Source organism: Talpa occidentalis, unplaced genomic scaffold (genome assembly GCF_014898055.3).
Source record: "Talpa occidentalis isolate TD23 unplaced genomic scaffold, MPIMG_talOcc4v2.1 talOcc4.9, whole genome shotgun sequence".
NCBI classification, from domain to species: Eukaryota; Metazoa; Chordata; class Mammalia; order Eulipotyphla; family Talpidae; genus Talpa; species Talpa occidentalis.
In genome coordinates, this window is record NW_023605305.1 from 15543211 (window position 1) to 15565208 (window position 21998).

Sequence of the window (21998 nt, forward strand, 5' to 3'; positions counted from 1 at the left end):
GTAAAATGAAAGGACCAACTGCAATCAATGGGTCTCAGCCTTTCCTCATAGTGACCTAGAATATTTTCCCAAAGGCTTTGCAACCACAAGTCCTAAAGGAAATACAAGCAAAGTCTGTTGCTGTTTTTTTTTAAACAAAGATTCTAGTATGATAATAATTACTACAGTACAGATATATAGACCTTTAATTTTCAGAGAGGTTTCTTGGCCTGTATCAAGGTAGGTCCCCCCCACCTCCACATTTAATCTCTTAAACAAATTTTTTTTTTTTGAGGGGGAGGTGCAAACTGTTTTGTTTTTTTTTTAAAGATTATTTATTTATACAAGCACTGGGTACAGTCATAAGCACGGGAGGGTGAGAGGATTCACCAGAGCCAGAGCAGGGAACAGAACAGGCAGACTGACGAAATACACTGCTGAGGGGAGCAGCGGGCGGCAGGAGAGGTCTGCGCGCCATCTGGGACCCTCACCGGTGGCCGGGGATCGAACCAGCGCTGCAGAGGCTGCGGGCAGCTTCGCAGCCCAGCGCTCAACTGCTGCACCACCAGGGGAGGCCCAATCTCTTAAAATTTTTTAAACATTTCATTACAAATGATTTCAAACATTCGGAAAAGTACATACAGTGATGTAGTCACTAAGATAAAAGTGATGTTTAATATTTTCTATATTTACTTTTAATCTCTTTCTAAGGAAAAAATGTTAAACCTTACCCCTTACTTCCTTTTCTTCCTTTTCTCAGAGGTAAACCCTTTTCCAAAATTGCTGTGTGTCTTTCCTATTTAAGGTTTTTGTTCTTTTACTACATATGTAAGAGTCTATGTATCTATCGATCTCTCTATGTTTCATATATATGTATATTGTGGGTGTGTTTTACATAAATATCAAATTGAAGGCGGCATCTTTCAATATTCCTTTTTTCCACTCATTATTATACTTTTAAGATTTATCTGTCTTAATGGCATCTAGATCATTTAATTGGATGTGTAGTGCTTCACTGTATGAACAAATCACAATCCATCCATCCATTCCCCTGTAGGACAGTTAGGTTGTTTTGATGTTTTGTTTTGTTTTTTTTGAAGATTTTTATTTTATTTATTTATGCACACAAGAGCTGGGGTGTAGGCCAGAGGTGGGTGTTGGTGGTAGTGGTAAGAGGAGTCACCAGAGACAGAGTGGGGAACACAACAGGCAGACTGACTGAAATACACTGCTGAGGAGAGAAGCAGCCGAGACAGGAGAGGTCTGCTGCACCATATGAGTCAGCTCCCTGGCTGGGGATCTAACTCTTGCTGCAGAGGCTGCCAATAGCTTCATAGTGCTGAGACTTAACCCCTTGCACCACCAGGGAGGCCCCTGTTTCGATGTTTTTGCTGTTATAACAGTGTTGGGAGCAGTAAGTTTGCCCTTATCTCTATGAACATGTGCAGCTTTTCTTCCAAGTTATTAGGCATAGAATTGCTGGGTTGTAAAGTATAAACACCTTCAATTTTAGGCTGAAGATGACCCCTTTTGCCTGGGATTCCAATCAGGAGATGAAAATATCAGTGACACTACCTCTGTAGAAATGGTGATCATTTGGGGCATTGTCTCTTAGAAAAAAAAAATAAGAGCGCTGCATTCATTGCCACAAATCTTATTCAAATAATCTGCTTCTAAATGTCAAATCAAAGAATATTGGAATTGGTCACTTAATTAAATATCTACCCAATATAATTATTGCTTCTAGAGGATGCTGGACATATGATTTTACATTCCATATTTGGATACCACCAAAGACAGAAAGCGCACAATCTCCCCAAGTAGCCCAACTCTACTGGTTAGAAAGTTCTTTTAAATTGATCAGAAAACACTTACGGCTGGGAAGGGTATCTGATTCTGAATTTAACCCTCCTTTGAGTATCGATTACTGTTCCCTTTTACTATGTAAAATGGGAATAATAATAATGCCTTATAATATCGTTGAGGATCAAGTAAGTTAGAATGTATATATATGGGTGTATATGTACACAGATACATGTATATATTTATTTGTAGGCATATACATACACATGGAGATACATGTATGATACTATACACATGTCATATAGGCAATATATTCATATATGTAGAAAAAGCACATGAAAGGGCAATTAATAGTAGCTACTGCTAACATATTTTCTTCTTCCTGACATCTACTCCTTACCAACAAAAGTTCATTCTGACAACAAATATCTACTGAGTGTCAAACATTGTGAGTACTCTGTGCCAGCGACTGTGCTAGTCATAGAAATATCACCATACTTATTTATTGCTATTTTTAAGATCTTCTGTGAAATTGCCAGCATAGATCAATGGTTTAAAATGGAGATTTTGGACTAGACTAGTCCAGTTTTTTACTTCACTACTCTTAGCTATGTGATTGTGAGAAAATTGCTTAATTCACCACTATGCCCTTACCACCCATGCTAAATGTTCAATAATGTTAACTATTATTTAGTTTAATGCCTCAGTGACCCTAATAAGGATTTCAACCTGAACCTGGAGAGCTAGGCATAGATGATCTCAAAGTATACTTTTATAAATGGACCCGCAGTCTACACTTTTATAAGTTCAGGAACAGAAAGGCATTTCACAAAGCTAAATTCACAAAGATATCTTGTAACTCCTCTTCTCTAAATGGGGAGGAATTACCCTTTGGGAGCTCACAGACTAATTCATACTCTTGATGTGAAGCAGGAAATAAAAACACCCCATGGAGTGACAAACATGCGACAAACACTATAAATGCTAAGGAGTACTTTCAGTCCTACATGAGGGTGGGTGCTGCTTGGTTCTCACTGGAGGGAGTATTCAAAAGCGCAGACTCTAGAGTCAGGCAGATCTGGGTTTGAACCCGAACTTGGTTCCTTTTCAGTTATGTGGCCCTGGGCAAGTTGCTTTTAATTTTTTTATACTACAGTTTTCTTTTCTGCAAAACATAAATAGTAATAGTTATCTCAGGAAGTGTACTCACTACAGTGCCAACATACTAAATGCTCAATAAAAGCAAATTATTGTTATTATCTGACAAATGGCAGCCTATGGGTGATGACAAATTTCCAGTCTCAGAAGATGAGGGCAACGTCTTCCTTTGAGGTTCCTCATGGGTGGGGCCTGGTCTCTGCCTTCAGAAGTTAGCCATGGTGTCTCCCCTGTCACCGAGGGAACTTCCTTAGAGCAAAGGGTGTTTCCTCCATCAAACTTGGGGCTCCACAAGGCTAGACCTGCTTCTCTTCCTCAGAGATGGGAACAGCCCTGTCTCTCCCATCAGCCTGGGGGCTGCGTGTGTGAGGCTGGCTCCCCTCTAGGCCACTCGCTCTAGGGCTGATTCCCTTTTATTTTCTTCTCAGGCCCAGGAAACAAGAGTAAGGAATGTGCCTCTTTAGCAGCCCCCTGGAACCAGGAGTAAGATTCTCGGGGACCCGGGAGCCCCAGCCCGTGGGGTCCGGCAATTCAGGGGCTCCGAGAGAAGTCTTGAGAAGGTTCTTCAGAGATTGTCAGGCTCTAGGGGGCAATAGGGGAGTGTGGGGACGTCCGACAAGCTACGTGAGGGAGTATTTTACGCGGACGTGGGGTGCGGGGGTGCGTCCGGGTAACTAATGGCAACTGGGCGGGGTGAGCCCGCCCGGCCGGAGCGCTGCGAGAGAGAAAAACTACTATTCCCAGGATGCCCCAGGGCCTCGCCCTGCTTTCCCGCCCGCCCACTGGCTGCCGGTCGGGCGAGCGGCGAAGCTGATTGGCGGCGGCGTTGCGGGCTCCCCCACTAGCAGGTTAGTAGGCGCCGCCGGCAGCAGACGTTGACCGGGCGCGGGGGGTGGAGGGACCCGACTCGCCATTCTGGAAACCGCGGGGCGCAGTCTTCGCAGCGTAGCCGCCGGCTGCGAGGCGCGGGGCGGGGGCGGAGACTGCGTGGCGCAGGCGCGGTGCTGGGCTTCTCCTGGGTCCCCAGACAGCTGGAGGAGATAAACAGAGGAGGAGGAGGGAGGGGGTGCGTGTGTGAGAGCGCGCGAGGGAGTGTGAGTGTGTGTGAGCGCGGGTGTGAGGCTGTGCGCAGGGGCGGGCGGAGGCGCTGTCCGGCCGCGGTCAGGCGCCGGGCGGGGAGCATGGGAAGGGGCTAGAGCTGCCCGGGCCCCCAGCCCCCTCCCCGGGATCCGCGCCCCCCCTCCCGGGAGAGGGGCCGGGCCCCCTGGACCGACATGGGCTCCTGAAGTTGCGCCGCCGCCGGTCCCGGGAAGAGGCCTGACAGGTACCGTAGCCGCCGCCCCCTGCCCTCCGCGGCGCCCCGGCGGGCACCGGCTCTCACAGCCCGGCACGCCGGCCGCCCGCGCGGAGCCGGCCCCGGCTCTGCCGGCCCGGGGACCTGGACCCGCCCGCCGGGGGCCCCGGCCGTCCCGAGAGGGGGCCAGGCCGCGCCGGGGCGGAGGGCAGGGCGGGCCGGGGCCGCGTGGGGGCGGAGGGCTGGCCGGGACGCGAGGGGAAGGCGCGGGAGTTCAGGGAGGCTCTGCGGAGGGGAAGGTGGCAGGCGTCCCACCGCGGGACTTTTTTGCGGAGTTTTGTTTGACACCTGATCTGGCGCGGGCCTCGGGAAGAAGGGGCAGGTGGAAGTGCCGGGAGGACATGGCTGAGCTGACCTGCTCCGCGCTCCTCAGCCCTCGTGTTCTCTCTCTCTCTCTCTCTCCCCCCCCCCTTCTCCCCCCCCCCCACCGCGTGTGTGAGTGTGAGTGCGTGTGCGCGCGCCCGTGTCCAGGCTTCTGGCTGCCGCAGATGTTTTCAGTGCCCCATCCTGGCATCAAACTGAAATCTGCCAAGGTGTTTCCACAGGCGACTTTAGCGCCCGTACAAAGGGCCTTTACTTGGACACGGGCCATTCAGTACCCACTTCAAAGGGTAAATAGGAAGTGTGGAGTAGCAGAGAGACTGCGAGCCAACAAGGTCCAATTCTTGTTACTGAAAGCTGCAGTGGGACGCCCCCTTGCAGCTAGGTTGAATTTGCTGGGTGCCCTCTGGCTCTCCTCTGCAGATGTACTTCCTACCAGGGTCTCTGGAAACGAGGTGTTGAGAGCTAGGACTGGTGACTAACTGCCTGCTTTGACTATTTCCCCCAGAGTTCTTTTCATCTGTGACTTTCTTTAACTTCCTGAGGTGGTAGTCAAGGAACTTTAGTTTTCCTCTCACGTTTGTGAGTTTAGAAGCCTGTGAGGGTGACTGTAGCTTCCCCATTCTTCCCAGCCATGGGGGTGGATGATCAGGCTTTAGTGGCAGTGAAGTGTTTCCTTTTAACAAAGCCTGAAACAGTTTTGAGAAGAAAACTTTTCTGAGGACACTGTCTGACTCAAAGACAGGTCTGTCCAGTGGTCTGTCTATACTTAGCTTTTCTGTACCTGAGAGTCCCTCTTGAGTGGCCAGTCTCTACATGTTATGGTGAAGGGACTACTTCAGGCTATTTCTGATTTGAGTTCTGACTTATTCTTCCTAGTAATTCACTTATTTTTTAAAGGGTTTGAGCTGAATCTTGGATGTTGAATATATTAACTACATCTTCTATCACAGACCAAGGAGTAACTACTAGGGCTCTTTTGGGCTGAGTCTAAGACTACCGATGGGTTTCTTTACTGTAGGTTGTATTTTATGGGCAGGTGGGAAACAACCTTTTCTGCCGTCGCTTGTGATTATGCTGCTTTAATTCTGGGCTCTGCTGTCCTTCCCTCTTTTGACCTGTTTGGGGCCACTTATGTTCAAGTCACATCTCAATTTGTAGAAGCACTGCTTTGGGTCAACTCTGCAGAGTAATTGAACAATAATTTATACTTCTACCTGGGATTCCTTCCCTTTGGCTCACTCAGGATAAAAAAAAAATGTGTGCAATGATTATGGGGATAGTATTAACACTGATGATTTGCCAGTTTTGAGTTTCAGAGTTGTCACGTTGCAATTTTTCTAGCTGAAAAGAACTCGGTGTTGACTCATGGGACAGTCTGTGTAGGGTATTTTCACACCCCTGGATTTCAGATATGGTTGATGTGGAAGGATGCAACCAAAGATCTTATAACTGTCTGCCAAACATCTGTCGATCTTGAGGGGCCAACAGCTGGGAAGACCCAGAACTATGACTTGTTCTTTAATTATTGTTATTTTTCTTCTCTTTTTAAATTAGGGCTTGTGGCCAATATGTGCAGTCCTGGGTCTGAAAGAGGGAGTGGTAGACATATATTCTGATGCTATTTCCTTTTCTTTGTGGTCACTGTCCTGTTTCTTTTTTCATCCTTACCATTTCAAATTCTCCACTGTTTCTTTGGACTGCCATTGCGGATGGACCCACATAGCTCCTAGACTGTGCTTTCTTCTTAGCTATCTAAGGTAAAAGCTCTTCAAAATCCCAAGCCCTGGCAGTTGTCATCAGAAACCAGTCCCTTGGTATTACATTTAATTCTGGCTAGTTTACTTTGAGAGATACTGACTAATTGGAATACATCCTAAAAAGTGACTGACATTTATTGAAGACCTGGTATATGTTGGGTTTCAGTACTACATGGTGTTCTTCTTAATTGAACTCTCATGACTGTCCTGTGAGGTGAAAATAATTTCTCCTATTATACAGATGAAGAAATAAGTTCAGAGAAGTTATATAACTTGCTTACGGTCACACAGCTAATAAGGGAAAGGATTAGAATTCAGACCCATCTGTTTGTCCTATATTGAACTGCCTTTAGGGCCGTGGCATGTGAGGAAGAGCTGAAAGGATCAAAGCCGAGAGCCTGAGGAAACATAATACCTACCTTCAAATACTTGAAGGACTGTCATGTGGAAAGAGAACTGACTTTGTCTGTATGATTCTAGAAGACAGCATTAGGATCAAAGGACAGAAACTCCAAGAGGGTAGACTTTGGCTTCATAGGAGAGAATTTGATTTTCTGAAAACGAAACTGTTTTTGTTGTAAGGGAGTGAGTTACCCATCATTGGAGGTATTCAATGAGTTTCTGCGCAGACACTTTGCCATTTCTTATCAAGAATATGGTAGAAAAATTTAGTGGACTCAGTGATCTTTTAGTATTTTAAGGTCTTATTCTGTGAAAATAAATTTAAATTCCTTACCTTGATCTGTAAAAATCTAGTAGGTATTAAATACTTTTTGTACCAGGTACTTGCTACATACTTTTCCAGTGATATATCATCTCAGAAATCCCTCGTGAAGTAGACATTATTATTCCACTTTATAAATGGGGAAACTGAGACTCCAGAGAGTTCAAAAATATGCTGGTGGTTTCACAGCTAGAATAGTTTGGCTGAAATTTGAACAATTCGCCTCCTCCTTCTTGGCTGTGTGGCCTATGTAAAGCGTGTGTCCTCTCTCAGCTATAGTTTCTTTTTTTATTTTTTAAAGATTTATTTATGCATACAAGAGCTGTGGTGTAGGCCAGAGGTACGGGAGGTGAGAGGATTCACCAGAGACAGAGTGGGGAGCAGAACAGGTGGATCTACTGAAATACACTGCTGAGGGGAGCAGCGGGGAGACAGGAGAGGTCTGCAGTGCCATGTGGGTCAGCTCCCTGGCCAGGGATCAAACTCCTGCTGCAGTGGCTACTGACAGCTTCGTAGTGCTGAGACTTAACCCCTTGTGCCACCAGGGAGACCCTTAAGCTATAGTTTCTTCGCCTGCAAAAGGGATTTATGATATCACCTACCTTATAGTGGGTTTATGAGGACTAAATAATGTAATACAAGCTTTTCTCTAGACCTCACTGATTGCCCTTGAGAGCCCAGAGTAGGGGTGAGAGGTACCATTTGGCTTCTTCAGGGTGAATTCAGGTACGGTTGAAACCCTGAGACTTCTGGGGTTCATTCTTTGTATCATTAGTAATAGCTGCTGACTCCTTAAAGGGCTTTGTGGCATTAGTGACTAAGACCTTAAGAGGAGGATTCAGCCAACAGGTTGGAGTATCGGAAGCAGTGTCAGAGGCCTGTGAAAAGAAAATTCTCACCCTACTGAAGAGTCAGTATAAAGGTCACTGTTTGCATTTTTATATTTAATGTCTTATTTTAGGATGAACAAGGTCACAACTGTTAAAACTATGAGAGCTAGATGCAGAGAATAATATCCTTAATCCTCCCCATAGCCATCTGGGGAGGAATTAACCCCAGTTGGGGAGTGGGGACAGAACAGGATCAGGCCTTATCCAGGTAGCTATCCAGGGGCTCTCCAGAGAGAGGGTTAGGATCAGGACTTGGTAAAATTTTGTCATGCCCCCCTTGCCCCCCCCCCATCTATTTTCAGAGAACATAAAACTACTTACCCCTGAATCTTTTAGTGAGCCTTTTTCAGAAAGGGAGTCAGGTATTTCTGGTCAGGGAGCTTCCTCAGTTAACACCTAAATGTTTGGGTGCCCATGGCTTACCTTGTTCCCTTGAGTCAGACATCTGGGTGTAGTAGTATAGCTGCAATTGAATTATAAGGCTGTGATTCCAAATTGATTGGCTTAGTTTCATTTGCTCTCTCTGCCCGTGTAAAGTTAGAGGATGAAACTTCAAAGACTGGCCTTTGAATCATGACAGGATTTGGAAAGATGCAAGTTAAAGACAAAATCCGAGGCTACAGATTCTTTTACATGTAGTGGGAGAGGACAGTGTTATCAAAATATGCTCCCCTCTTTTTATTTCCGTTCTCTTCTACTACCTTAAGGTAATTGCAGGCCTAGGAAAAAGCATATGAACTAGCCATAATCACTGAAAATAACAGGAACATTTTTTTTTCCACAAAACTCAAATGGCAATATAAAACCTTTTTAGATAGAGATAATCAAGGTGAGTTTCCACCTATAACCGTCAAAAAGTGAAGCATTGCTGTTATAGGGCAGCCCGATATTGAACGGGTTCCTGGCTGTGGGTCCTCACCCACGCGCTTAAAAGGGACTTATGAATACTCCACTACAGGCACACACAAAAGGTTCATAAAAGGTTTATTTACAAGGGAAAAGGAAATAAGGAAAATGTACAACTCGGGGAGAAAATAGGGAAATAAAGTCCTTAATGCGTCCTACCCGATCCGCCGACCTGGAAACCCAAAGTCACTCTCAGAGCTGGCCAGACAGCTGCTAGCTGGCGGAGAGCCAAAATGGGGGAACCCCTCCAAAGCCCACGTGTCTGGCTTTATACCAACCTGACTGCTGAACCCCACCCTCAGGTCCCAGCCACCTTCCCTTGGGTGGTGATGGGATTTGGAGTTCCCAGTGTCTTTGGCTTTGGCCTGGGGTGGGGGTGGAGTCCACAAAGCCTGTATGGAATTAGCTTTAGGACAGCCTTTCCCCCTAACATTTCCACAGAGAAATCTTCATTCAGCTCCATATTACTTAAGCCAAGAGCCTCAAAGATGGCCAAAACTTTCCAAAGATGTTCTGCTGATAGATTTGTCCTACCATCCTTACCTTTCTCAGATGTTGTTCTTGTGCCTACTTAGTCCATGACCCTGAAATGCATTCTTTAAATTTGTTTGAGACCAGCAAAGTCAAGGTGATTTTGATTCTTGACTTAAATCCGGGGAAGGTAAGAGACAAAGATTCTTTTAGGCAAGACGGTTTGAACATGGTCTGATTAAAAGATAGTAACTTTCTTAGTGGCTAGCATCCTGAGTCCTGGTTTGACTATTTAATAACTACAAATTTGAGCAAATTACCTTCCCTGCCCCTCAGTTCCTTTATCCGTAAGCGAGCCTAGTATCATCTGTTTCATAGGGTTGTTGAAAGGAGTCTGTCAGATATTTGTAAAATACTTAGAATGTTCCATAAATATTATTTACCAAACTCAGAGTCTTGCTTTTCCATTCCTCATCATTCTTTAATGATGAAGTAGGCCTTATCATCCCTGTTTTACAGATTAGGAAACTCATGTTCTGAAATGCTGTCACATAGAGGGTAGATGGCAGAACTGGAATTTGAATCTTAAGTCTGTCAGACTCTACAGCCCAACTCTTTTTATTATATTGTACTAATTCCAGTAATCTTTATGCATTGGAAGTACATTTGTTTTCTCTTTTATTGAATTGTTCCAGTAGGAAAACTGCTACAAACAAAGTAAAAGGAACCTTGCATACATCTTTGCATAATTCAGAATGTTGAAAGGGGGTCAGTTGTCACCTGGACTGAGGGCAGTTCCCTGCAGTGGGAGGCTGCAAGTCCAGAGGTGTGTCCTTAGAATCAATGAATAGTGGCATTGGAAGGAGTTTTATGGCTCATCTCAGGGTGTACCTCTCACTTTATAGATGGGGAGTAGATTGAGAGAGAGAAATGTCTTGGGGTCACACAGTCAGTGAGAGGCAGAGCCTGGCCTGGAGTACAGGTCGCTAGATCTGAGCCTACTTCCTCCTCAGTACCATGCGGCACTGTGCTCTGTTCTCCCTTGATAAATAGGGACGATAGTAGTTTTCTAGCTTCCTCACGAGACCATTGTGACGTTCAAACTGAAAACATGAACAAAAAAACTTTGATAGTCATAAAACACTGTAAGTATATGCAATGTAGTCATGCTGTTATTCATTCAGCAAGTATTTATTGGCACCCACTGAGCCCACACCACTCCTTGGAGACCGGTGGAGATCAATCCACAAGTTAGATGAATAGGTGGCCCTCAGGCTGTTTTCAGTTTTTTAACAAAAAGAAGCTATCTACATGATTACAGTTTAAGGTAGGAGACAAAGGAAAAGGTAAGAAGTAAATTTTCTTTTCATAAATTGTAATTTGGAGGTAGAGAAAAGATGAAAGGGCTTGGGACCTTTTCTTTATAATTGAGATATAAATCACATACCATAAAATCTATCCTTTTAATGTACACAGTTCTTCAGGTTTTTTTTTTTTTCCAAGATTTTTTTTTTTTTCACTTATTTATACAAGAGCTGGGGTATAGGCCAGAGGCGCGGGAGGCTGAGAGGATTCACCAGAGACAGAGTGGGAACAGAACAGGCAAACTGACTGAAATACACTGCTGAGGGGAGCAGTGGGCGAGACAGAAGAGGTCTGCTATGCCATGTGGGATTCTCCCTGGCCGGCTGGGAATCAAACCTGCTCTGCAGAGGCTGCGGACGGCTTCACAGCGCTGCACTCAACCCACTGCGCCATCGGGGAGGCCCAGTTCTTCAGTTTTTAATAGTCACAAAGTTGTGCAGCCATCACCATTAGCTAGTTTCAGAACAATTTCATCACCTTGCAAAAGAAATCAGTATCCTTTAGGCTCTCACCAACTACCCCATATTCTCCTTCAACCTTAAAGCAACAACTAATCTCATTTCTGTCTCTTATAGCTTTTCCTGTTTTGGACATTTCCAAACAATGGACCTCAAACAATGTGTGGTCTTTTGTGCCTTCTCTCATATAGCATAATGTTTGCAAGTTTCATCCATGTTATAGCATGAATGAGTTCTTGATTCTTTTTTAGAGACTGAATAACATTCTGGTATATGGATATACCACACTTTATCCTTTGATTGACATTTATTTATCTATTGGTGGATATGTGAATTGTTTATAGTTTTGATACTTGTCTTTTTTTTTTTTTTTTAAATAGAGGCATGTTTTATTTATTTATTTATTTGTTTGTTTGTTTGTTTTTGTTTATACATGCACTGGGTACAGTCAGAAGTGCGGGAGGGTGAGAGAATTCACCAGAGCCGGGAGCAGAGCAGGCAGAAGGACCAAAGTACACTGCTGAGGGGAGCAGCGGGCGGCAGGAGAGGTCTGCGCGCCATGTGGGACCCTCCTCCGGTGGCCGGGGAGCAGCTGGGGATCGAACCGGCGCTTCCGAGGCCGCGGGCAGCTTCGCAACCCAGCGCTCAACCGCTGCGCCACCGGGGAGGCCCTGTTTATAGTTTTGGACTGCTAAGAATGTTGAACTCTAAGTTTTTGCTTGAACATAGATTTTCATTTCTTTTGGGTATTTATTTACCCAGGAGTTGAATTTTCTTGTTGTGTTGTAACTCTGTGTTTAACTTTTTGAGGGGAGGCTTTTCTTAAACATTTTTTTCTTATGGCAAATGATTTCACTCAAACTTTGTATTTACAGTGTGCCAAGTATCCTATCTAATCCTCATTGAGGTATCTACTATTATTACCTCCATATAACACATGAAAAGTAACTAGTGTTTCTTAAGCACTTACCACATGCCAGGTAGTCTACTGCTTGACAATGCATCATCTCATTTAATGTTTCCATATAACCCATGAGATAGATATTATTACAGTGCAAGTTAAAAAAAAAAAAAAGAACAAAACCCAGCAACGTAAAGGGGGTAAATAATTTTGCCCAAGATTACACAACCTGGTGTGTTGTAGAGCCATATTCAAACTCAAGTTTCTTTCAGTCCAAGGCTGGTTTCTAATAGTTATTTCTATATTGTTATAAAAATAATAAATGTTTATAGATACTTAGAAAATACAGAGGAACAGTAAGAAAAATGTATCACCAGTTGTCCTACCAGAAAGATGACAACTGACATACATTTCTCATAAACATCTTTCTTATTACAGTATTAAATATATGTAAAACTTTTGATTTATTTTTTTTCCCTTCAAGGCTAGGCTGGCTCTGTGCATGTGTATGTGTGTGTATGTGTGTGTGTGTATACATGTTTTAAACCTGATTTTTTAACTGTAAATGATTGATACATTCCAGGCATTAACTTCATTAATTTGTCTTCCATGTTTTGAATGACTGTAATAGGAAAGAACTTTCTTAGAAGTTCTTCCTTAAGAAGAAGAACTTTCTTAGGAAAAGGACTTTCCTAGGAAGAATTCTAAATAAGTACAAAATAAACAGAATAAGATAATGAACACCTATGTACCCATCATCCTATTTCAACAACTGTCAACATTCTACCATTCTTGTTTCATCTTTATCTCCCCTGCTTTCCATTCCCTATTCTGTTTTTTCAGGTTACATTTATAAACATTAAAATGCACTTTTGACAGATACAGCACTTAAAGAAGGGAAATAATGTTTACCCACATTCCCATCGATGTATAGAACCTTTCTATCATTTTAGAAAGTTCTCAAGTATACTTTGTCAGTCTCCACATCCTCCCCCACCACCCTGTAACACGTCTGGGTTTTTTGTTTTTACCATAGTTTTTCCTGTTCTAGAACTTCATATAAATGGAATCATATGGTATGTAACTTTTTATATGTGACTTCTGTTACTCAGAATCTGTGAGGTTCATCCATATTGTTGCCTGTGTCAGTAGTTCCTTTGTTTTGTTTTTTTCATGTAATAACTTTATTGGTGTATAATTCACATATATGCAATTCACATATCTAAAGTGGTTTTTTGCTATAGTCACAGATATGTGCAACAGTTATCACAGTAAATTTCAGAACATTCATCATCTAAAAAGAGAAACACTAAAAAATAAAATAAAATAAAAAATAAAAATAAAAAAATAAAACTGTGTTCAGAAACACTGAACCACAGTAAAATACCACTTCATACCCATTAGGATGGCTATAATTTTATTTTTTTAATTTTTATAATTAATTTCTTACATCATTGTTAATTTTTGGACAGTATTTGGTTTCTCCCCTCAAGTGTGGTCCCTGTGGTTTTCCCACCACCACAGAACTGGTGATCCATCACCATAGTCCCTTGTGCTCTTCCCTCCCTTGTTTTCACCTGCCTGCCACCCTCTTCCCTGCTGTATGCCTCAGACCTTTGGTCAGCTTACAAGTTTTGTCTTTTTCCTGACCCTTTGTTCTGTTTCTCTGTATTCCAGATATACGTGAAACCATCCAATATTTATCTTTTTCCTTCTGATTTGTTTGGCAATATCTCTTAGGATGGCTATAATTTAAAAGAGAAAAAAGGCAGGTGTTGGTGATGTGGAAATACTGGAACCCTTGTACATTGCTTCTGAAATTGTAAAATGGTGCAGCTGCTGTGGAAAACAGTTTGGCAGGTCCTTAAAAAGTTAAACAGAATTACCATATGACCAAGCCTTTCCACTCCTAGGTACTTACCCAAAAGAGCTGAAAACAGGTACTTAAATAAGTATTTGTAGTCAATGTTCATGGCAGTGCTATTCACAGCAGCCAACTAATGAATGGATAAGCACATGGGCATGTTAGAAATGAAATCCTGGTATGTGTCACAACATGGATGAACCTTAAAACTTTATGCTGAGTGAAAGAAACCAGACCCAAAAGGCCATATATTATAGGATTCTAATTATATGAAATATCTAGAATAGGTAAATCCATACATACAGATAGTTTGTTGGTAATTGCCAGGTGCTGGGTGGAAGAGGGAATAGGAACTGACAATGGGTATAGGGTTTTCTTTTGGAGTGATAGAAATGTGTTAGAACTAGCTAGAAGTAGTAGTTGCACAATTTTATAAATATATTAAATACTATTTTAATTATATTTAAATGGTTATTTTTATGTAATGTGTGTTTTAATCCATTAAAAATTCTTTATGGTTGGAACGCAAACTGGCCCAACCACTATGGAAAGCCTTGTGGAGGTTCCTCAAACTACTAAAAATGGAGCTACCATATGACCCAGCAATTCCATTCCTAGGAATCTACCTAAAGAACACAGAAACATTAATTCAAAAGGATACCCGTACCCGTATGTTTATTGTAGCACTATTTACAATAGGTATGATATGTAAACAACCCAAATGCCCAAAAATAGATGACTGGACCAGAAGATGTGGTATATATACACAATGGGATATTACTCAGTGATCAAAAACGATAAACGCATGCCATTCTCAGCAGCATGGATGGAGCTGGAAAGGATTATGCTCAGTGAAATAAGCCAGAAAGAAAAAGAAAAATATCGATGATTTCACTTATAGGAGGATTATAGGGGAACCAAATAAGGGATCAGGAAATAAATAATTATAATAAATAAAAAATACAAAATTAACAGGCAACTATAAATCAGAGACATTCTGCAGGGGAGGGAGAGGGATCAAAATGGGGGGTGGGGGAAGAGGTGATGGTGCACGGGGGAATTGGTGATGGGAATTTTATGGGGACTACACCTGACAGGAGAAAGCAATCATTGTACAAAAATGAATAATGATGTAAAAAATAATATATATATATATATCTCCTTTAGGTATGACCCCTCCATCCCCAATTTCTGGTCCTAAGAAACCATACATTTGCTTTCTATTTCTATAAATTTGCCTATTCTGGACATTTCATAGAAAATGGAAGTACACAATATGTGGGCATCTTTCACCCAGCATAATGTTTCCAAGGTTCATCCATGTTGTAGCATGTATCAGTACTTTCTTCCTTTTTATGCCCAAATAGCATTCCATTACATGGAATGTTTACCCATCAGCTGATGGACATTTGGGTTTTTTTCCACCCTTCAGTTTTATATCATACTGCTATAAACGTTCTAGTACAGATTTTTATATCAAGTGCTTTTGTTTTTAACAAAGTATTTTTCCTCCCAACCTTGTACTTCAGTGCTAGCAGAAGTGATAAAGACATCCTGGTCTTTGTGCCCCGCATCCTACACTGGAATTCCAAATATCAACTTTGTCTCTCTGGTAGGAAGGGGAAGGGAGGAAGGGAAGAAGGGAGACATGCATCCATGCCACTGAGCATAGATAACAACAGTTGTCAGGGCCCTCCCTGGTGGCACAAAGGGTTAAGATGAAGCACTATGAAGCTATCAGCAGTCACTGCAGCATGAGTTTGATCCCCGGCCAGGGAGCTACCCACATGGTGCAGCAGACCTCTCCTGGCGCCCGCTGCTCCTTTCAGCAGTGTATTTCAGTAGATCTGCCTGTTCTGCTCCCCACTCTGTCTCTGGTGAATCCTCTCAAACCCCCCCCCCACCCTGCCCTGTACCTCTGGCCTATACCCCAGCTCTTGTATGCATAAATAAATAAATCTTTAAAAAAACAAAAACAAGAGTTGTCAGGTCTCAGTGGAATTCAGATTTGCCTAATACCTGTTGAGCATAAGCCTGTTACTTTCATGTATATTTCAATCATTTGCTCTTTACAAGAACTCGCTGAAGAATGCTAACATCCCCATTTTACAAATGAAGAAATTGAAACTCAGGAAATTGAAAGTTTAAGTAAATGGTATTAATTGATACAGTAAGGGGGCTGGAACTCAGACCCAGGTCCCTAAGTATTTTAACTCTTCTTGTCTTTCTGTTACATTACCCAGAGCCCAAACAAGAACTAAGGCAAGCCTGAAATGGGTGGTTCCTCACAGTTGTTTGGATGTTACCATTCAGTCCTTGGTTCCAAATGAGTAGTCTTTGCCAGGTGTACTTTGTTCTAAGTTTTGTTAACCTCAGGTTATAATATTACTGGTACTGTTTGCATTAGGAAGTATATTAATGCCCCCAAATTGAGCTGTTAATTGAATTTTGTCTTATTAGCTTCCTTTAGAATAGCAGAGCTATGACCATGGAAGAAAATTTCCCAGTAGCCTAAGTTAAAAGTTTGTGGAAGGAGTGGGCTGAATGGTGACATACTAGACATGTTGGAGCTCCAAGAATAGAATACCTTTTGGGAAGTGTAACATCTGCATAGCAGCTCATGTTTTCTTTATAACATTAGGTCATGTTTTCCTCTGTGCTTTAGGTATTTTTATATTTTTCATAGTCCCAGCTCCTAGACACAGACTTCCTTCTTCCTCCTTTTCTTTGAGCATGAGCGAGAGCTGGCCTACAGTGTCCTAAATTGTAATAGATGCCTTTCTTAAACCTTTGTACTCTAGCTCAAGAAAATTTTTATTGCGCTTTCAAGTTCTGCAAACAAATTAACCCTCAAAGTTATGAGAGCTTTAAGGGTGAAAATAAGGGTGTATTCAATAAGCTGCTAACATTAGGATGAAGAAGATACATTAAAAGTCACTTGTGGGGCCTCCCCGGTGGCGCAGCGGTTGAGCGCTGGGTTGCGAAGCTGCCCACGGCCTCTGTGGTGCCGGTTCGATCCCCGGCTGCTCCTCGGCCACCGCATGGCACGCAGACCTCTCCTGCTGCCCACTGCTCCCTTCAGCAGTGTACTTCGGTCCCTCTGCCTGCTCTGCTCCCCGCTCCCAGTGCTTGTATAAATAAATAAATAAATAAATCTTAAAAAAAAAGTCACTTGTGATCTATTAAATTTCTCAGTTTTCATTAGTGATTCCAAGTTGTCTTTCTTATTCTGTCATCTAGTTTGTTTTCCCCACTGTCATTTTTGTGCTTTCTTCTAAGAGGTATAAGTAGTACACTAGATTTCATTGATTATTCTATGTTGTGCCTTCTGAATTTACATCCTAACTGTTAATCTTGGTCATTTGATTAAATTAGTCCTCTCCAGTCCCTCTGCAGAACTCTGGTTACAGTTGCCTTGGTGCCAGTGATAGTCAATTAATGACAGCTATATTGTGTGATCTTGAGAACTATGTTTGTCTTCATCTTTGCCATGTTTTCAGTCTAGAACAGTACCTGGCATAATATGCATTAAAAATTTTATCTTGAAGTCACTTCTTTTTTTCTTTTAATTTTTTTTAAGATTTATTTATTTATGCATACAAGAACTGGAGTATAGGCCAGAGATGCAGGGGGGTGAGAGGATTCATCAGAGACAGAGTGGGGAGCAGAACAGGTGGATCTACTGAGATACACTGCTGAGGGGAGCAGTGGGTAAGACAGGAGAGGTCTGCTGCACCATGTGGGTCACCTCCCTGGTGGGGATTGAACTTGTGCTGCAGTGGCTGTGGATAGCTTGATAGTGCTGAGACTTAACCCCTGTGCCACCAGGAAGGCCCTTTTTCTTTTAAATTTTTAATTTTGCATAGACAAACTGGGGTGTAGGCCAGAGGTTGGGGGGAGGGTGAGAGGATTCACCAGAGACAGAGTGAGGAGCAGAACAGGCAGATATACTGAAATACACTGCTGAGGGGAGCAACAAGTGAGACAGGAGAGGTCTGCTGCACCATATTGGTAGCTCCCTGGCCAGGGATCACACTCAAGCATTGTGGTTATAGAATGATAGTGTTGGGCCTCCCCGGTGGCGCAGCGGTTGAGCGCTGGGTTGCAAAGCTGCCGGCGACCTCTGCGGCGCCGGTTCGATCCCCGGCTGCTCCCCGGCCACAGGAGGAGGGTCCCACATGGCGCGCAGACCTCTCCTGCCGCCCGCTGCTCCCCTCAGCAGTGTACTTCGGTCCTTCTGCCTGCTCTGCTCCCCGCTCTGGCTCTGGTGAATTCTCTCACCCTCCCGCGCTTCTGACTGTACCCAGTGCATGTATAAACAAAACGAACGAACAAACAAACAAATAAATAAATAAAAACATGCCTCTATAAAAAAAAAAAAAAAAAAAAAATTTAGAATGATAGTGTTGAGACTCAACCCCCTAGACCACCGGGGAGGCCTTGAAGTCACTTCTTTGAGTCTTCTAGTCTCTTGGAAGAACTGAACATTATATAATTTGCATAGAAATCCCCTTGATATAGTCTTTAGTAGTGTTTTTATGCACACACACAAATGTATTTTATGTCATATATGTAGATAACGTGTCAACTTCAAATCTCCATTGAATCTTTCCTATAGTACAAGTTGACTTTCAGAGCCCTCCTTAAAATAATGCTTTTAAAACTTGACCCTTGAGGGCCTCCCTGGTGGGGCAAGGGGTTAAGCACTGCATTGTGAAGCAATCCGCAGCCTCTGCAGCATGAGTTCAATCCCCGGCCGGCCAGAGAGCAACCCACATGACAAAGCAGACCTCTCCTGTCTCGCCTGCTGCTCCACTCAGCAGTGTATTTCAATAGATCTGCCTGTTCTGTTACCCACTCTCTCTCTGGTGAATCCTCTAAACCCCCCCCCCACCTCTGGCTGTACCCCAGCTCTTGTATGCATAAATAAATAAATCTTTAAAAAAAACTGAAACTTGTAACTTGAGGACAAGACCTTTAAAATAAATAAATAAAACTTGACCCTTGATTAAATATCATCAAATAACTGTCCATGTATTGATCTGATTATTTATATTTGAGAGACTTTTGGAGTAAAGTATGAAACTAGTTATGCCCCTTAGCGGATTTGAGGGTATTTTCTTTCTGATATGAACCTTTTAAATAATCGCTATTTAGAAGTGATTCCAGTTAACGGCTCGTCTCCCTCTAAGTTTGTGGAAAGGCAGTGAGTGTGTTTCCTTGAGAGGAGCGTAGATGTGCCATGCTCCAAAATGAGCTGTGTGCCATTGTGCTAGCATTTCTTCTCTCAGGATGGAAACAGAAATGTTCACCAAAGTGCTAACTAAGCAGTGGTTGTATTAAATTTGACAATTAATTTTTTCAGACCTCTACTTACCCATCTGATAGTGCTTTAAATCCCAGGTTCCATTTAACTGAGTTGGGTTGTTTTTTTTTAGGATTTATTTTATTTATGCATACAAGAACTGGGGTACAGGCCAGAGACGTCGGGGGTGAAAGGATTTACCAGAGACAGAGCTGGGAACAGAAGAGGCAGACTGACTGAAATATACTCCTGAGGGCAGTAGCGGGTGAGTCAGAAGAGGTCTGCTGTGCCATGTGGGCAGCTCCCTGGCTGGGGATTGAACTCGTGCTGCAGTAGCTGCTGATAGCTCAGAGGTTGCATCTTAACCCCTTGAGTCACCAGGAAGGCCCAGAATTGGGGTTTTTTGTTTTTGTTTTTGTTTTGTTTTTTTGCTTGTTCGGTTTCTTAGCTTTTTGCCCCTCGTGTTCCTTTTCCTATCTCCATGCTACATATCAATCTTAGCTAAAGCCAAACCTTGCCTCTGATTCCGTGTCCTCTTAGTGGGGTGCTATGTCTTTCATCTCAGCATTCCCCCAGGTCTAGCACAATGCTTGATACTTGGTATTCAGTTAATATTTTCAGGAAATTTATGAATGAGTAGCAACAATTTACTTGGCTCTTTTGGTGAGTTCTCATTGTGATCATTACTCCAGGAATTATTTGCCACAGGTTAAAAGTGTACATACAACTCTGGGTTTGAGTCCCTGCTCTAGTTCCAGTTTATTAGCTGCATGACGTTGTGAAAAAGAATGTTTCCTCATCTGTAAAACGATGATAGTAATAGCATACAAGTGTTTTAAACCAGCCCTCTTTTACAGCCTTGGTATAAGTTGTCTCACCTCGGAAGGGTCCTTCCCTAGCTTGTTGTAACTGCTTGTCCTTCATATTTTAGCCTAAATGTCATCTTTTCAGACAAGATTTGTATTTATAAGCAACAGAAAGCAAGTCTGGGGCCTCCCTGGTGGTACAGGAGTTAAAGTCTCAGCACTATCATGCTCTCGCCAGTCACTGCAGCAGACTTCTCCTGTGTCGCCTGCTGCTCCCCTCAGCAGTGTATTTCAGTAGATCTGCCTGTTCTGCTCCCCCCTCTGTCTCTGGTGAATTGTCTGTCCCCCTGTATCTCTGGCCTTCACCCCAGTTCTTGTATGCATAAATAAATAATAAATAGATCTTAAAGCAAACCAAAAAAAAAGCAACTCTGGCTGATTACTGAAGGGATGTTAGAGAAACTCACGAAGTATTAGGGAAGGCCACGAAATCAAACTTAAAGAATGGGCTGGAATAAGGGAATCTGGGTAGCAGCCAGGACCCACAGCCAAAGTCATTCACAGAATTAGTCCGTGAGGACACTGCTGCTACTTTTACAACTCCCACAACTATCATCTGCTGCTCTGCACCTTAATGACTTCTGTAGCCACCCCTTGCTGCCAGCATAGACTCTCTATGTCCTCGGATATTTTGACACCAAATCCCAGTTAAGTTCTGGGATGGTTGGCATAGCCTGGGCCATATGCATACCCTGTCGCTGCAAGGTGGCCTCAGATAAGAGGCTGAGTCTCTGCCACTCACTTCCTAGTGGGAAGGCACACTGCTTTCTGCCAGACTCATTAGGTGGGGAATTAACATAATATAGAAACAATCAGCAAAGTATAAATGTCCACTTCTAGACCTCAAGTTTAACATTGGTCATCGCTCACTTTCATAGCAGCTTTTTTTTAAAATCTGTTTTTTACTACTGGATATATTCTTATTTGTATTGGTGTGTATTATCTATCCCTTCCTGCTAGAATGTAAGTACTGTGAGAGGAAAGAACTTGCCTGTTTCGTTGACTGCTGTACCTCTGGACCTGGAATAATACCTGGTGTATAGTAGAAACTTCTTGTGCTCCTTTGTTGAATGAATAAATACAAAGCACCTCATACAATTCCTAGTACATAAGAAGTGTATAGTATTTGTCAACATGTTAAAGATAAATTTATCTTCTTTTCAAAATATGGTAAAGAAAAACCCTTTTTACTTAGATTATTTCATTTGGCTCTCCCAGCAGTCCTCCAGGGAAAAGGGCACTAGTAAAAAATGAGCCTTTTTCTGGTGATGCCTATGTGATCCTTTCTGTGTTTGGCCCAGCACTTCCCAGGAATCCCAGGAATGGGTACATGGAATGGGCACATTCCAAGTATGTGGATCCCAGGAGTGGGTACACACTTGGAGAGATGAAGAGATGGGAAGGTAACATAACTGGTCTTAGTTAAGACAAGATGTACTCATTGGCTTTGGTAGTCTTTCCATTACAATAAGCTTCACCCCGTATTGTGATTGTGGGAGAATTTTTTTTTTAACTGTCAGAATACCGTCATTTCCCCCCAGGTTTTATTAGTTTACATAACTAATAACTAGTTGATAGAACTCATTTTGGGAACACAGCCTCACACCTACATATGTACATCTGCCTCACTCCCCTCCACCGACTCTCCAGTGCCACCACCCTATCATCCTCTCTCTCCTGCCCCCTCCTTCCCCTCAGTGGAAGAAATTACTTTTGTTTTGCCTCTGACCATTATGCCCCAAGGCATAGCTGTAGACACATTTGCAGACCAGTGTTTAGCTTGTGTCAATTTATTCACTTTCATATTTTTTACTTAATGGTCAAAGGCCTCTGAAAAAGCCACCACGGAATTGTTTTTAACTGGTATTTATGA

The 21998-nt window shown here is 42.9% G+C and overlaps 1 protein-coding gene across 2 annotated transcripts in view; it reads left to right on the forward strand.

The window, feature by feature from the left end:
- Positions 1 to 3954: 3954 nt before the first annotated feature.
- WDTC1 (WD and tetratricopeptide repeats 1) overlaps positions 3955 to 21998 on the forward strand; it is a 52855-nt gene continuing 34811 nt past the window's right edge. For both annotated transcript variants that reach the window (XM_037501189.2, XM_037501191.2), the window contains exon 1: positions 3955 to 4264. The gene's annotated coding sequence lies outside the window, so the exon portion shown is untranslated. The remainder of the gene's footprint in view (positions 4265 to 21998) is intronic.